This window comes from Protopterus annectens, chromosome 3.part0 (assembly GCF_019279795.1).
Source record: "Protopterus annectens isolate FY-2018-M chromosome 3.part0, PAN1.0, whole genome shotgun sequence".
In the NCBI taxonomy this organism is placed as follows: Eukaryota; Metazoa; Chordata; order Ceratodontiformes; family Protopteridae; genus Protopterus; species Protopterus annectens.
This window is the reverse complement of record NC_056731.1, coordinates 1,313,696,172-1,313,713,138: the sequence shown is the minus strand read 5'-3', so window position 1 is coordinate 1,313,713,138 and position 16,967 is coordinate 1,313,696,172.

Below are 16,967 nucleotides of genomic sequence, written 5' to 3'. Positions count from 1 at the left end.
TAATTATGCTGGAATACAAAAAATATACAGATGAGTCTCTAGTGATTGATAGTCTTGCCCCACATGTTGCATATTTTGATGGTAAGATACATATATCTGACTGTATATATACATATTTCCCCTGGTGTTAAAGTACTGCAATAGAGTTGTTACCTTCCTGGCGTGGTTATAAATTATTTCAGTTTGGATTGACTTTGCACAAGTATGATGAACTTGTGATGCATTTTATGCCTTGTTGCTGAAAGCACTTAGTGTACTCATATTTTAATTAAAGCGTTTTCATCTGACTATACTGTGTTATGTGGTATTTGTTTCATTTAGTGCATTTTTTCTGGCTTCCCATGATAGCTTTGATGTTTTTACAGGTTCTTGCTGATTTAGCAGGTGGGGCTATCCTTACCTTAAAAGACTAGAAACAGCACTGTTCCTAAATGTACCTTTGATGTAATGGTATATAGGGTATATTCTTTAGCAAAAGCAGGAGTTAGTGACATGTTCAGAGAACAGAATCCTTTCTAGTTCATTAAATGCATTATCGTCTTCTACAGGCCATTTGACCTTTTAATGAGCTTTTATTTTTGTGAGATCGGTCCAAGGAAATATCAGGTCCACGACATTCTGTAATACCATAGCTATCAAATAAAAGCATTTGTCTGTCTTTTGTGGTGAACACAGACTAGTTTATACAGCATCTGCTTTTCTAAAACTGTTTTATCACTTGTCTTCCTCTACGGTATCTGAGCTACTTGGCATCCACCATACACATTTTACATGTCTTACCAGTTAACATCAAGCCTGACTATGTTACAGACTATAATATAGCCTGCACTTTTGGTGACTGAGACTTGCAGTCGTCTGCATGAATGAACATGTCTTGTAGGTATGCCTCAACATATTGTGGTGACGTTTCGGTATTTTAACACTCTATCTAGGAAAGGTAGCTACAGCTCCATTTATGGCAAGGGTTAGCACAGTGTGCTGCCTCATTTTGCTGATTTTTACTGTATTTTTATACACTTTAAAAAAGCTGTTCTGTTGCCTTAAGTAGCGAGTACATAGCATAGACTAGATTCAGATCTGCTGAGTCTAGACTGCATTATTACACCTGAGCACTATTCCAGCCATCTTACATTAGGATGCCTGCACCCTTATGGCAGAAGTGTGTAGTTTGAGCCTCATCTGAGTTGGAGATTACTGGAAAAGAGCTGACTGTGTGCTTTTCCATTGGTAGTTTAGCTTAAAAGTCTTTAATTTCACCTATATTTAAGCCTTGCATTTGTGCAGGTTTGCTCTCTTTTAACCAGAGCCACACAATGTTTGGTGATTTTTGCCTGAGGTCTGGAGAGATTCTACTGAAATCCAAAGCATCCACTGCTAAAATAATAAAAAAAAGTATCTTGTGAGTTTCCTTTGCCCTTTGATGACTGTATTTTATTATTTTGCTGTCTCACTTTGCTTATATTTATGTATATGTCTCCACTTTAAAAAAAACTGTTCTGTTGCTTTACGTAGCTAGTACATAGCAAAGACTAGATTCCCATCTGCTGAGTCTTGACTGTATTGTTACACTTGAACAATGTTCCAGCCATTTTTAGCAGGACCCTGCCTGCATCCTTGTGGCAGGAGTGTGCAGTTTGAGCCTCATCTGAGTTGGAGATTACTGGAGGAAAGCTTACTGTGTACATTCCCATTGGTAGTTTAGCTTGAAAGTGTTTAATCCTGTATTTAGGCCTCGCATTTGCATGTAGCTGCTCACTGTGCAACGGGGTTCAGTGGTGCCTTATATGGGCAGAGATGCCTTGAAAGACCATTTTTTCTAGACATCTGTTAATGAACCCTCATAAGCTGACCTGCTCCATTGCACGAAACTCAATTGCGCACTAAGAAGCATTGTCATAGTTTTCACCCCTAGCCTTCAATAGAATAAGCCCCTTCATTAATCAAAAGTAAAATTTGGCCAGACTAGCCCAATTCCCAATAGTAGTTGCAGTACAATCCTTCCATAATAGCCTGTCAGTTTCTAACCATTTTTCTAACCCATCCTGATTGAGATGGGCATCCTCAGGCAATGTAGTAATTGCCTCATGTATACTGACAACCACTTACTCCTAAAACAAATACATTATGTGAGAGATGTAATTACACTATCAATTTGTAATCAATTCTATCAGATAACAACAAACTAGACAGCAAACAGGTTGTCAGTACACAAGTCACCTCTCACACAAAACAATGTCACAGCACATAAGCCTACATACGCAGAGGTACTCAGTAGAAGCCTACCAAAAAATCAGAGACCTGACAAGCAAAAACAACTTGCACACACTGCGAAGCAAATAGAATCCAATACACATAACAACACATACACCAGAGGCTCAGCAAATAGGCCCGTAAAGGCAAAACACCTCAAAACCAAATGCCCTGGTCATATGCAGCTCCATAGTGAGACACACAAATGTTCCCCTCACCAGGCTGGACAAGGAAGAGGTCACGGTTAGCTGACTGTCAGGTGCCAGGTTCCATCAAATCACACATGCACTCAAGTCACTCAACAAAATTACCATTATGACTCTGTAATAGTACATACTGGGATATATGATTTCAGACATACCTCTCAGGACTATATATAGAGAGAAGCACAGTAAGAATAAAAGTCCCAAGAAGTAAGTGCCTCACTGAGAAAAATCAATAGATCCAATAAGAGCAACAAGTGAGTGCACAAACACAACTGTGGTAAAATAAAGCACTGTTTATTAAAAAATAAGCGTTTTCATGTCTATGTATGACGCTTCTTCAGATTTCAATAACAGCTCAAAACAACTCTCCATTTAAATACAAAACTATCCTTTTAAAACAACCAATCACAAAACTAAATGTATTATTCAATAAAGCCATTCATTTAAATATAGCTATAAATAACCTATCACAAAATAAAAAAAAATGAAACTCAAAAATAAGAATAATTAAAGAATCAAACTAAAAAAACCTTCATTTGTATGAATATAAATATATATATATATATATATATATATATATATATATATATATATATATATATATATATGTATATGTATATATATATATATATATATATATATATATATATATATATATATATATATATATATATATATATATATATATATATGTGCTACATAAACCCTGGGCAGGATTCACAAAGTCTCCATGTAAGAGTTACAAGGCTGACACAGAGGTTGCAGTTCAACGGTGTGATGTCAGCATGTCATGCATATGCATGAAGGCATGCTGAATCACACCTAAGGCTAACACGGTCCATGGAAGACAGTAGGGGGCGTGTCCGTAGGTCAAGCCCTGCAAGCGGAAACGCCCCCAGAAGAGTAAAAGTGCCCAAAGTAAACCCCCACGACAGAGTACAATGAAATGTGAATAAACACAACACAACACATGCCCCCACAGACTATGAACATAAAATCATATAAATGAACAAGTGTTATATTTTTTTAAACTGTAAAGATGTTTGCCCGTGAGTGCGCTTGTTTGCGCGGGCATGCCCGTAGCTCAGCCACAGTTAGCAGTAAGTGGAAAAGCATATAAGAACTAACTATGCAAAGTAAGCCAAAAAGTAATAGCGTAGTGGTAGGGACGTCGGCTGAAGAGCAGGCAGTCATGGGTCGAGCCCCCACATCATCAATTTTTATTTTTAGTGAAATAACCACGAAACAAGTCCCTGACACATATGTACACATATAAAATTATATTTTATGTAAAATGCAATGAAATAGGCCAGTTAATGTGAAGAAATGTGAGATAACAAAATAATAACAAATGCCAGATGTGCCCATAGCTGAGCTATAGTTTAACAAGTTGAGTGCATCTGCCCGTAGGGGAGCAGTGGTTTAACAGGTGCAAAATGATTGCCCGTAGGGGAGCCATGTTTTAACATGCTAAAACTGTGTGCCTCTAGCTGAGCTGAGCGTAATATGCATGCTGACAGCCAAATGAAGTGTAAACCAGCGTAACCCATTTGCGTGGAGCTGCGCACCGCGCCAACAAGCTAACCGACGGGCAACGTTGAGCAAGCTGTAACAAAACTGCCTTTACACAGACACACCCCCTAGCCTGTCTATACAGTTATAAAATATAAAAAGCAGTAGCCAGGTTTGAACCCAGGATACCATGCACCATAATCAAGGTACTGAACCACTAAGCCATGACAGCTATTATTAGAAATGCAGTAATAGCAAATATATAGGAATGAATAAAAAGTGGAGTATAACAAAGCAGGTTTTGTAAAGCTGATACAATTCCAAAATGGCCAATCACAGATAAGTGCGGGAAAAATGGCATATATAAGCCCCATAGGCGGGAATACACAGCATAACCGATTGTAGAACTAACTTGCAGCCAGAATGTCAGGAGTAGGTGTGGGTAGTTGCTTTCGAGCACAGAGGTGGGGCGTTGAGGAGTCCAGATATATGGTCTGGCTCCTTGTCCACAATCATGAGGCCCAACTCATGCAGGGCCAGGTCCTGTGGGGAGCATATCGGGCTGAGGTGTGGGACCGGTTGGCTCATGATCTCACCAGTGCCACAGGGATTCCAAGGACTGGTGAGCAGGTCCGTCACCACCATGCGGACCTGAAGAGACATAAGCAGAACCAATTGAACCTTTGAATCCAGGAGGCCCAGCAAATGCCCAATGCCCCACTACTGAGTAAGTTACATTTAATTATGTATGTAAGAAATCAAACTAGCTGATATTATGGAGATGTGTATTCCAATATTACTTCATTTATATTACAGCTGCAGGTGTCCATTCTGCGAACCGCAGAGCCTATGGCGATAGGCTGGTGCGGTTGCGCCACCAGGCAGGTCAGTAATCCTCTCCCAGTAACTCTAAAGAAATATAAAAGTATGACAGTTAGCAAAAGAGTGCAGTGTAGTCACTAAGTAATAAAATGTGCAAGTAACAGTGTAAGAGTGTTTGCAAGTATTGCTTGATTAAAAAGTGTGTTGCAGTCTGTAATCCAAACAGAAAAATTTAAATGTCTGAAATAAAGTCTGAAATAAAGATGCCCCACCTGTAATATAATAGTACACAACCTGCAGCAGGCTGAAAAGTGCAGCTGCAGAAGAGCAAATCACATGTGTGAAATATATCCCTGTTGAAATACTGAAACATGACAGAAGTGAGACTGTTGGAAAGCATTGTAATAACTACAGGTAAAACATGTCAATAAAGCCTAGAAGTAAGTACCATCCTGAATGGTAAAATTAAAACAAGTGAGAGAGGTGAGAAAGAGTTATGAATCCACCAATAAAGTAGTAATAACCCCTGAATAAAGTATACTGCAGTCAGTACAAAATAAAATGAATGTGACAAGCAGTACCAAACTGCGAAATGTGTTTAAAATGTTGCTGCAGCTGGAATGTGTATCCCAAAATCTGGAAATGTTGCTCTCAGTCTGCAATATGCAGATAGTATGATTGTCTGAAATACCAAACATCCATAGTTGTCTATAGCTATATAAAGCAAATGTAGCAGAATGATGTAGCTGAACAAAGCCATATATGAACGTGTATGAATAACAATAAAATGTATATTGATGTAGCAGTAACAGTCCTATCACCAACTTGAAGTAGTTATCATATAGGAAACTGTAGGTAGAACAGTAGTGTGTATATATCTGCAGCTATTAGAAATGTACAGCATATGTATTGGTATTTGAAGGTGTTAATTATATTTTCTTCACCCTACCCTATAACCACATATAATCCATTCCACGTGAAATTGGTATGTGCAATCACAAATAACACCTCTGGACATTTGTCCTGTTGGGTCATACATATTTGCATGTACATTGATGCATCTGCCCTGTTCATACATCCAAACCTGATGGCCTGTTGCCATCAATCAACCCTGCATGTTGTTGGACTGTGTATTGCTGTTCAAATTATGCATGTTTTATGTGCGCTGTTCAATGGTGTGAATATTTGGATAATGGGAATACTAATGCATGCTGTTACAACTAATTGCGAATGGTATTGTATGTTACTAATCCAAATTGTCATGACATAATGCAAAACATAGGATGACAGGGAGGGCGGGTTCCAGCGGACCCACCTATCTCACCTCAGCTGGCGAGTGCACCCGGCACTAGTGCCCAGTCTGGACCCTCCTCCGGTGGCACTTGTCACCTGCAGGTGGAAGCACTGTAGGGGATGGGGCCCGTCCCCCCTCTGCAAGTGTGGCCGGAGGAGAACCACCACTCACCCTCCGTAGCGTCCGGACTGTGGTGCTTAGGGAGATCCAGGAATCCGTTCTTGGGCCCCTACGCCAGCTTCAGGCACAGGTGGCACAACTTACGGGCATGCCTGTTGCCCGGCCTTCACAGCCCCCAGCACAGCCCCATCCTGGGCAGTGAAGGAACAGTGGCAACTGCCCATGGGTGGGGATATCAGTTCCACTGTTGCCATCTGTGGGCTCATGGGCTCTGGATATCCAAACAACCACCCCCGTCAATTGTGTAACCCCCCACATGTGTCATACACCACCCCTGTATGCATCTTGTTTGTCTTGTCTGTTGACATACCCAACCTACCTCCCCAGCTATACCAACTTCCTTTACCTGACATACCACTCTCACCTGAAAAAAAAAAAAAAAAAAAAAGGGCACTCTACCCACAAAAAAGTTATGCCCCATACATAGCTGCCCATTCTGCACACATGTCTGCTGGACATGGAAACTATCAATTACAATTGGCTGTACAACAAGTATTATTGTTGTCCTGACACCTCTCTCAGTGGTGGAAGGTTTCAAATGTCACACCAAATTACAAACATATGCACAGCTGTTGCTGATAAAGAAATGGGCAGCTATGGGCCTTACCCACATCCCTCCTGCAAAACCCAAGATAGTTTCCCTACTGTCTTACCCTCTTTGTGACCCCTTTTTCACCACTTTCCTGTCTCCCCATTTTCATTTATTTCAAAGAAAATATCGCATGTGTGCGCCAGAGTAAGCACTGTTAAGCGGTTGTAAGCGGGTGTGCGCAGAGCTGAACACCAGTGCGCATGCGTGAGCTCCGCGCAAACCAGCACTAACCCGGTTACAACTGCTTAAAAGCGCCTTAGTCACTCTGATTGACAGATCCTGTAGTCAGTTCAAAAGCAAAATAAAATCCCACTGTCAGTCCCAAACCCAGGACCTTGGAAACAGTAGTCTGCATGATTTACCACTAAGCCATGACTGTTATACAACAACATTGTGCTACAATAAATATATCATGTAATAGTAGGAATGAATGTAAAGGGAATATAGGATGTGTAGTACACAAAGCATGTCATGTATATTTACTGTCAAATCTAGTGGATTTCTATAATAGTAGTGTGTGAACAGAAACAGCCATGCTAGTTGGTAGCTAGTAGGTGATAATGTCAGTTATTATACATATATAAATATATATATATATATATATATATATATATATATATATATATATATATATATATATATATATATATATATATATATATATAGATATATATAGTTGTAGGTGTTGGTGTACATACACACTTAGTACAGGAAACAGGAGAGATGAATGGAGAAATGTGAATCAACAACACAGCCTGAATCATGAGAGAGATACTAACCTTTACACTCACAGAACAGTGTCCATAGCATACCAGCATGGTCCCTGCCCTTACAATCTGAAAGGGCAATGCCTATCTCACAAACCTTTTTATAGCACTGTCCTGAAATCACAGTGAGAACTGCAATCAGTACACAACTGGCTGCATGCAATTAGCAAATGCTGGCTTACAATTGGTGCAGAGGCCATCACATGGACATATGCAAATACCTGCAAAAGCATCCTGTACTCCCACTCCACACATGCAATACTTTCATTGCACCATCTGGAGGCAGAGAGAGAGAGAGAGAGAGAAAGAAAAAAAAAGAAAGAAAAAAGAAAATAAGAACACAAACAAAAACCACACGTAAGACAAACTAAGTTGAAGCTGTCATCAATGTCAGTATCAAGCTGGGCTAGCAGCAGCAGGAAGCTATACTAATGTTAATGCAACCAGCTGCGACAAACACAGGTAATGTAAAGTAACAAGGTAATAGTCTACATACTGTGAACCCTCCATATGTGTTATTGGTCTGTATCTATATGTATGTCTATGTCATAAGTTGTGTGCACGTAGTATTACCCAAAGGGGATGACTATTCATTACATGTCATTCAGTGTTAGGCCATGATTCTGGCACCAGTTGTCCATTTCAGTGAGGCCTGTCTGTAGGATGTGTGTGTCAGCTGGTGTAACGACTATGGCGCTTAGTTCGCAGTCATCTGGGAACTTTGTCATCCACAACCTGCACATGTTTGCTTTCACATCTGAGAAGTAATGCCAAACAAGAGGGGTCCTAGGACAGAGCCCTGTGGGATACCACATGTGACTGGCTTTGAGTCTGACATGGCTCCCGCAAATTTTTTTTTATGGATTCTGTTGTTCAACCAATATGCAAACCAACATGTGACATATGTATTAACATGTAAGCTGATGAGCTTGTCTATGATGCCTGAGTGGAGTACTGTGTTGAAGGCTTTAGGCAAGTCCAGGTAGGCTGTATGGACTAATGTCAGTGCTTTGCTCTCATCAATGGCTGTAGTGACTGTCTTGAAAAGGGCAACCAGGTTCAAAAGGCAGGATCAGCCCTTCACAAAGGCAAACTGGGTGGGATCAAGTGTCTGCAGGTACCCAATATCACTGTATATGAGTCCCATAATGAATCATTCCATAGCTTTGAAGACCAGGCTTGTTAAGCTTATGGGGCGGTAGTTCCCAGGGTCAGTAGAGGTGCCCCCTTTGTGGAGTGGGACCACTATTGCTGTATGCCAGTGTTCAGGTACATATCCCATAGTAAGGCCAAGGTTAGATATCAGTTTTATATGCCATTGTATCTCCTCTTGGAGTTTACGTAGCACACATCCACTGATACCATCAGGTCACATTGATGCTGTGTGTTCTGCTTTGCTGAGGGCTGCCCTCACCTGGACATCTGAGATGATAGGGAGGTTACATTCAGCTGTGATAAGTATTTCTAAGTGTGGGGGAGAGGGAGGGGGGATATTTGCACTGAACCTGTCTGCCAGAATGTTGCCCATATCTGTGGGTTCAGTGAATGTTAAGTAGGTGTGTAGTAACCCAGAGCATATCTGAGGCTTTTGGTCCATGTGTCTAACAAAACTTAAGAAGGCCTTGTGGTTATCTATAGTGTCTGTGGCCATTTCCCTCTCAGAGTTGGCCTTGGATGTTGTTATGAGAGAACTTAGCTTATTACCAGTGCCGACCACAGATGCTTTCCCTTTATGTGAATCTGCTCTGTCCTGCAGTAGCCTCCTTCTATTGTTATACAATTTGTCTTTGGCTGGGGTCCACCAGACAGGATGCTTAACCTTTGTGCGTAGGGTCTGGGTTAGAATTGCGTGTGCATGTTCCATGCATTCTTTGGGATGTCCGTGGGAAGCATTCGCAAAGGGGTCAGCATTTTGGGTTGTGGCTTCCACTGGCCCAGTGGGCTGCATGGATACCATGTCAGTCCTAACAAGTGAAAATCTGTCTATTCACATATATATATATATATATATATATATATATATATATATATATATATATATATATATATCAATGTAGTCTACTGTGCTGGTGGTGGTGGTGGAATATGTATATCCAGACCGATTATTTTGTGTCCAGATCACACTAGTGGATGGCGTTCCACATACAGTACCTTGGTATGAACCCCCAGAGTGAGGTTGTGCATTGGACCTGTCTCAGTGTGCTGACCGATGGGGCTTGGTACTATGTTGTATGGAATGTGGCAGGTATTGTTGCACAGGTTTTGGCTGAGCACTGATATCTGGCCATGTACATGTGTATCCACCAAGAGATGCACACGTGCTACATATGGGAGTAGTAGTATATCACTACAGTTGAGTATCTTGTATAGTATGTGTACCATATATTGCTCACATAATTTGCTGTTATCTTGTTTGTGTTCTCTTTCAGGGACATGGCGCATCAGCGAAATCCTGCCTACTCTGCTGCAGAAGATGAAGAGATACACCAGAGCCTGTTGTGGGATTATGACATACTGTTTTCCCACACCAGCCAGAATCAGCAGGAGAGGGCTGCACTGTGGCAAGACCTTGTCCGTAGGTAAATGACATTGGAACGCATAATAGGACATATGAGCAGGTACGACATCACTGCAGTGATTTAATCAGAAATGTCCATCAGCATGCATCGGATATCCACAGGCAACAGGTCGCCACAGGAGGTGGTGTGGCCACACATCCCCCCCTCACCAGACTGGAGGGGCTACTCCTAAGTGTTGTGGCTCCAGCCCAGGAACATCAACAGCAACACACCTGCATTATGATGGAGGCTGGATCCACACAGCAACACGACACGGAGAGTGCAGGTAATATGCCATATGTACACTTGACTGTTCTGTACACTGTTAGTTTATGCATGTGTAAGGTGTGTCCTTGGTATGTAGCTGTCAACATAGTATGTAATTGTGCAGGTGTGATATTGCGAATATCAGCAGCTGACATGTGAAAGGCAACTGGTGTACTTCTGAACTGTATCATACGCAGTACCAATGGCACAGTTGTGCCCACTGACATTAATCCCCTCATGTCTGTAGGTCCCTCCGGTGTTACAGCAAGGCAGCCCATCCATGCTGGTGAGTGTGTTTTAACAATACCTATAATAGTCCTGATAGTGCTAGTAATAATAGTGTAACTCAGTAGTGCTCTGTGTGTATACTGTGGGGTGTGCATGTGTGAGTGTGCATGTGTGCATGTGTCCATGTGTGCCTGTGTCCACGTGTGCATGTGTGCATGTGTGCCTGTGTCCACATGTGCATGTGTACATGTGTGCCTGTGTCCACGTGTGCATGTGTGCATGTGTGTATGTGTGCATGTGTCCATGTGTGCAAGTGTCCACATGTGCATGTGTCCACATGTGCATGTGTGCATGTGTGCATGTGTGCATGTGTGCATGGGTGCCTGTGTCCACGTGTGCATGTGTGCATGTGTGCCTGTGTCCACGTGTGCATGTGTGCATGTGTCCACGTTTGCATGTGTGCATGTGTGCATCACTGGTAACATTGTGTAGACATTGTAAACTGTGTTTCCTGTCTTCCTCCCACAGGTTCTGGTGCTGCTCTGGTGTCCTGCAGCAGGGAACCTGAGTCAGGTGCCACAGGTACTGATAATGATGATATCTGTGTAATGGCACAGGAAGGTGTGTCAGGGTCTGTCACTGGTCAGTCAATTGACAGTACACAGCTGTCAACCCCATCATTGCGCACAGTCATCCTGCCAGTACATCCTATGTCACCATTGTCCCTAGGTGATGGACAGGATACAGTGGGCATTGACCAGGGTAATGTGGTATCTGTGGCACATGCTTCCCCACACAGCAGCCATGGGCAGGGTCCTGAGATGGTACCACACAGACAGTTGCCCATGGGTTCTCGTGGGAGCATCCATGGGCGTACTGCCTCTGGCAGACATGCCCAAAGAGGTCTGTCAACCTCAGCTATGTTTCGGGCTGTCATGCAGGCACAGTCACGTATGGAAAGGTACACCAGACAGGGTCTGATGGAGCTGAGACCATGTCGCACATCCATGACTGACAGTATGCGTGACATCGCGGATGCTATCCGTAATTTCAGCGATGTCATAGACAGATGTTGTGGGGACATATTACAGCAGTTCCACCACCACATGTCCATGAGCCAGGGCAATGGTGGACGGTTGCGGCGTCGACGTGGCTGTATGCCAGCAACAGCAGCAGCTGGCAGTTGGTGCGGATGACAACAGGCCCGTGGATGCCCCCATAGTGCCAGCAGCAGCGCCAGCAATGCTGGGTCTGTGCTTTCATCAGACCGCCCCAGGAGACCACGTGCACGTGCCTCTGGACAGTCCCAACAGGGACCTGTGTCCAGTCAACAAACTCCCACTTCTGATGACAGTACCCAGTCTGGCTTAGTACCGGATATGGTCCGTAGCACCCCTGCCAGGCACAGGTACCGTGTCCGTGCCCACAGACACTGATCTGTATGACCTGCCAAGTGCAGTCTGTGGCTGTCCACAAAATCCAGTATATGGCAGCCATGAGGTGGAACTGTGTGCATGCATGCATACACACATGCAAAATGTTAACACCTAGGGATACCACATACATGCACACACTGCACCAACAGTGCCCCACCCTGTACTGCTGTCCCTCACAAACACACATACACATACATGTCAATTGGTGGTATCAGTGGCAGACTCAGGCATACCTAATTCACACCCTGTGCATATGATGAAAGTGTGCCACCTCCTGCAATCTCCATCATCAGTGCAGGAACAGGTAAACATGTTGCTGATGCACAGGGTGACTACATAGAAGTGTATTTCTAGTATCATGTTGGTAACAGTACAGTGTGCTGATATGATTGTGTGTATATCCCAGCATGCCTGATGCAGTAACTGTATGACTGTCCTGAATTGTTATCTACACTCATAGTAAGTACCATAGTGTAACAGCTGCACATTATTGCATACCGGTGGTAAAAGATAGCCACATACATAGGTAGCACAGGGGAGAAGCCAATGCAAGTAGTGATACGCAATGATGGACATGTACACTAATGGTGGCATGTTGCCCACAACGACTATGCAATGTGGATGTTTGCGCACGTTGATATGTGTGCAGTACCAATTTAATTTAAATTACAATTAAATATGACATAATATCAGTTCTACCATGGACATCTGAGCTGTGCATTCCTGGGTACATGTTGATAGTGCCTGCATATTTGCACTGTTACCTACTGGAAGTGTTACCCCTTCTTTGTTGTACAATGGACTACTTCCAGCCCTGCTTACTGTAGCTTTGTTTGCATGCATGTTTGCTTGAGGTTCCTTGGAACACTGATTCCACCTGCAATGCAGATTTACAGAGCTTCTGCGGATTCCTAGTGACATCTGCATAGCGTACTATATGTATGTCAAATTTCCACCTGACAGAATGTCACTGTCTGTCCTGTTTGCATGTGCGTTGCCTGTGACACATTGCATATGACTTACCTGGCATTTACCCACATGTGCAGTCATATATGCCAGTGCTATGAAATCAGTAGCAGTGCACCCACACATACTCACCTTCAGTATGTTGTTCCCCATTGGCCCTATGTGTTGGTAATCACCATGGCAATCACACCACTATGGTAGCATGTGCAAAGGTAACCTGTGAATCACCTCTATGGTCCAGTTGTGGTTTATGTGAGTCATGTGGCAATGTCACAGCTGCCACATGTATGCAGTCAACCCTCTCCCCTGGCCAGGAACGTACAACACATGTGTGAGATGCCACCACATAGCCAATCTGGGGACTGAGCACTCTGAACCCAGTACTGCCATACCCTGTCAGGTGGCATGACATACTACAGTGACTACAATACCAGTCTGACATAGATCCGCACTGACAGTAATCCAAACACACTGGGGCATACTTGAGACTCAGAATAGCATCCTGCCTGAGCATCACACACCTCTGCAGCTGGCACACAGGCATACGCTAAGTTGGAACAGAGCACATGCCACACATGGCACACACATCCCGTGTGCCACACACTCACAGCCTGTAGGGCTACACAACACACCTGCTACAGATGTGTCAGGTACCTCTCTTAGCCGCTGCAGTGGAGTCCTGCTCAACAGGCTGTACATGGTGAAGGCCACAGTGATATGCCCGTGGGGCACTATGGTCCACCACAAAACACATGCATGCAGGTCAGTCAGAGGCATGGACACATATGACTCAGTCATTGTCCATGCCACTATGGATGACCTCAGACGTACCTCCCTGGACTACATGATAGGGAACATAGAACGGCTCTCTCAGCATGTGGCACGGGCCAGTATGAGCCTGACCTTGGTTGCCATCATACCCTCACCAGGTATGCTACCACAATATGTAGGAAGGGTGTTCTATGTCTACATTCTGCTCAATCTCCAATGTCATTCATAGTGTATCCAATGGCTGTCGGCGTGTGCTTACATGCTAGGGAACCCACAATGATTTGCGAGGGGCAGCTTGCACGTGACACCCATGAGCCATTGTATATTGGTGAAGCCCCTTGATACACACATAGTGCCTTTTGTTGCAGGACACAGATTACATAGCCACCTCCGCGGGTATCCCACGGGATAGGACACTAACAGTAATGCTACACAACACCAGCAGTGTACACCACAAGATGCATGCACTGGACACTGTCCACAGCACGGTAAACTGCGATATCTGTGCAGTAACATATTCCTGATTCACGGCTGACAGGTGCAACACATCGCTGCCAGGTTATACCTCATACCATGCCTGTCGTCCCCTACACATGTAACACACATGAACAGGGGGGTGGTATCTCAAGGCACCACAGATACACACACCTCCAGGTGGTTGGAACAGCACAAAGCATCAGGGCCTATCCATGAGCAGCTAACAGTGTGTCGGACTGCCTTCTGGTTCATAGCCTGGCACACACAACCCTCCCATACACAGGAAACCCACCTGTCCTCCCTAATAACTCTGGGAATATGACAGTCTCTAGATATGTCTTTATATGGCTGGACTGCATCCAGCTGAACATTGTGTGTGAGCATTACTGTAGCTACAACACACTAGCTGAAAGGTTCCCAGCATGTAGTCACTGAATTGCAGTGGAACAACATGTTACCACTCCCACAACAGGTGGGAACATGCAGCACCTGTTCATCGACTACATGTAGACTATATGGCCCAGACCAGATGTGTATCCCCTGCTGTTAGGATGATGCCATATACAACTCACACTGTATAGACACATACTGTATGCGGCCCCTGCTCAGTAAGACACAGTCATAATGTTATGCATTGCAAATACCATTTATCCACTTGAGGCACGTGTCAGACATGGTAACTACTGAAGGTCACAGGTATATATGTGTATGTGTCACACACAGACATCATGTGTGCATTGCCATTGCTGGTTTAAGCAATGTCATGCATTGTTATGAAAAACAACCCGCACATGGTCATTTTGTGTGACACAACCACACGTGGCAGTTGTGGGTTTCCAAAACTTACCTATCTGTGTTCTGACAGTGGTAATGGACCCAGTAGCGGAGCACACTATTGGCATTACTGGGCAATTAGCCCTGTTTGGCTGTACTGATAGTGTGGTGACATCACTTGTGTTTACTGGGGGAATATGCAGCATCTGGTGTATTGTAGTAGTTGCCAAAAGGAACTATTCTCTCACACTTGTAATTACAAACACCCTACTACCCCCCTCACACACTTGCCATTATCAGGATTCATACCCATACCTAACTATGTCATGACATGTGAGAGAGACGCATTAGCGAAGCGCACTATTCAGATTACTAGGAGGTTCCTCTTCTCCGGCTGTACTTATAGGGTGCTGACATCATCAGTATTTGGAAGGGATAATGTGCATCATGTAGTGTGTTCTCCTGATTGCCAAAAAGCACATGTCTTTCATACAGAATTGTACACACACAAACTCCCCTCGTCCAAACACACACACTTGCAGGATTTAAAGTCCTCCCTAACTATGTTATGACACTTGAAAGAGATACATTAGCGGAGTGTGTTATTCGGATTACTGGGAAGTTTCTCTTCTCCAGCTGTACTTATAGGGTGCTGACATCATCAGTGTTTGGAAAGGGTAATGTTCATTATGTAGTGTGTTCTCCTAATTGCCAAAATGCACATATCTGTCATACAGACTTGCCAGCACGCACACTCCCCTCATCCACACACTTGCCATTTGCAGGATTCAAACCCCTACCTAGCTATGTTATGACACTTAAGAACGCATTAGCGGAGCATGCTATTTGCATTACTGGGAGATTTGTCTTCTCCTACTGTACTTATAGGGTGCTGACATCATCAGTGTTTAGAAAGGGGAATGTGTAGCCTGTAGTGTGTTCTCCTAGTTGCCAAAAGTGACATTACTTTCATACAGACTTGCACACACACTAACCCCTCTTCACACACACTGGGCATTTGCAGGATTCAAACCTCTACCAAACTATGTTATGACACTTGAGACGGACGCATCAGCAGAGCACGCTATTTGCATTACTGGAATGTTTCGCTTCTCCTGCTGTACTTATAGGGTGCTGACATCATCAGTGTTTAGAAAAGGGAATGTGCATCCTGTAGAGTGTTTTCCCAGTTGCCAAAAGGGACATTTTCCTCATGCAGAGTTGCACAAAAACTAATCCCCCTCCAAACACACTGGGCATTTGCAGGATTCAAACCCCTACCCATTTATGTTATGACACATGAAACAGACACATTAGCAGAGCGCACTATTCACATTACTTGGAGGTTTCCCTTCTCCTGCTGTACTTATAGGGTGCTGACATCATCAGTGTTTAGAAAGGGGAATGTGCATCCTGTAGAGTGTTTTCCCAGTTGCCAAAAGGGACATTTCCCTCATACAGACTTGCACACACACTGGGTATTTGCAGGATTCAAACCCTTACTTAACTATGTTATGAAACTCAAGACAGACGCATTAGCGGAGCTCACTATTCACATTACTGAGTGGTTACTCTTCTCCTGCTGTACTTATAGGGTGCTGACATCGTCAGTGTTTAGAAAGGGGGAATGTGCATCCTGTAGAGTGTTTTCCAAGTTGCCAAAAGGGGTATTTCCCTCACACAGACTTGCACATACAACAACCCCACTATTTGGATGAGTGTGAACTTCAACAATATCTCACGTTTATGGTTGTGTGTTGGGTGTCATGTTGTGTACTTACTGGCCAACTGCTTCGTGTCTGAACACAACAGGGATTATACTGTGCCTGCAGGGTTTGCATGGGATACTTTGCATACAGTTGTCAAC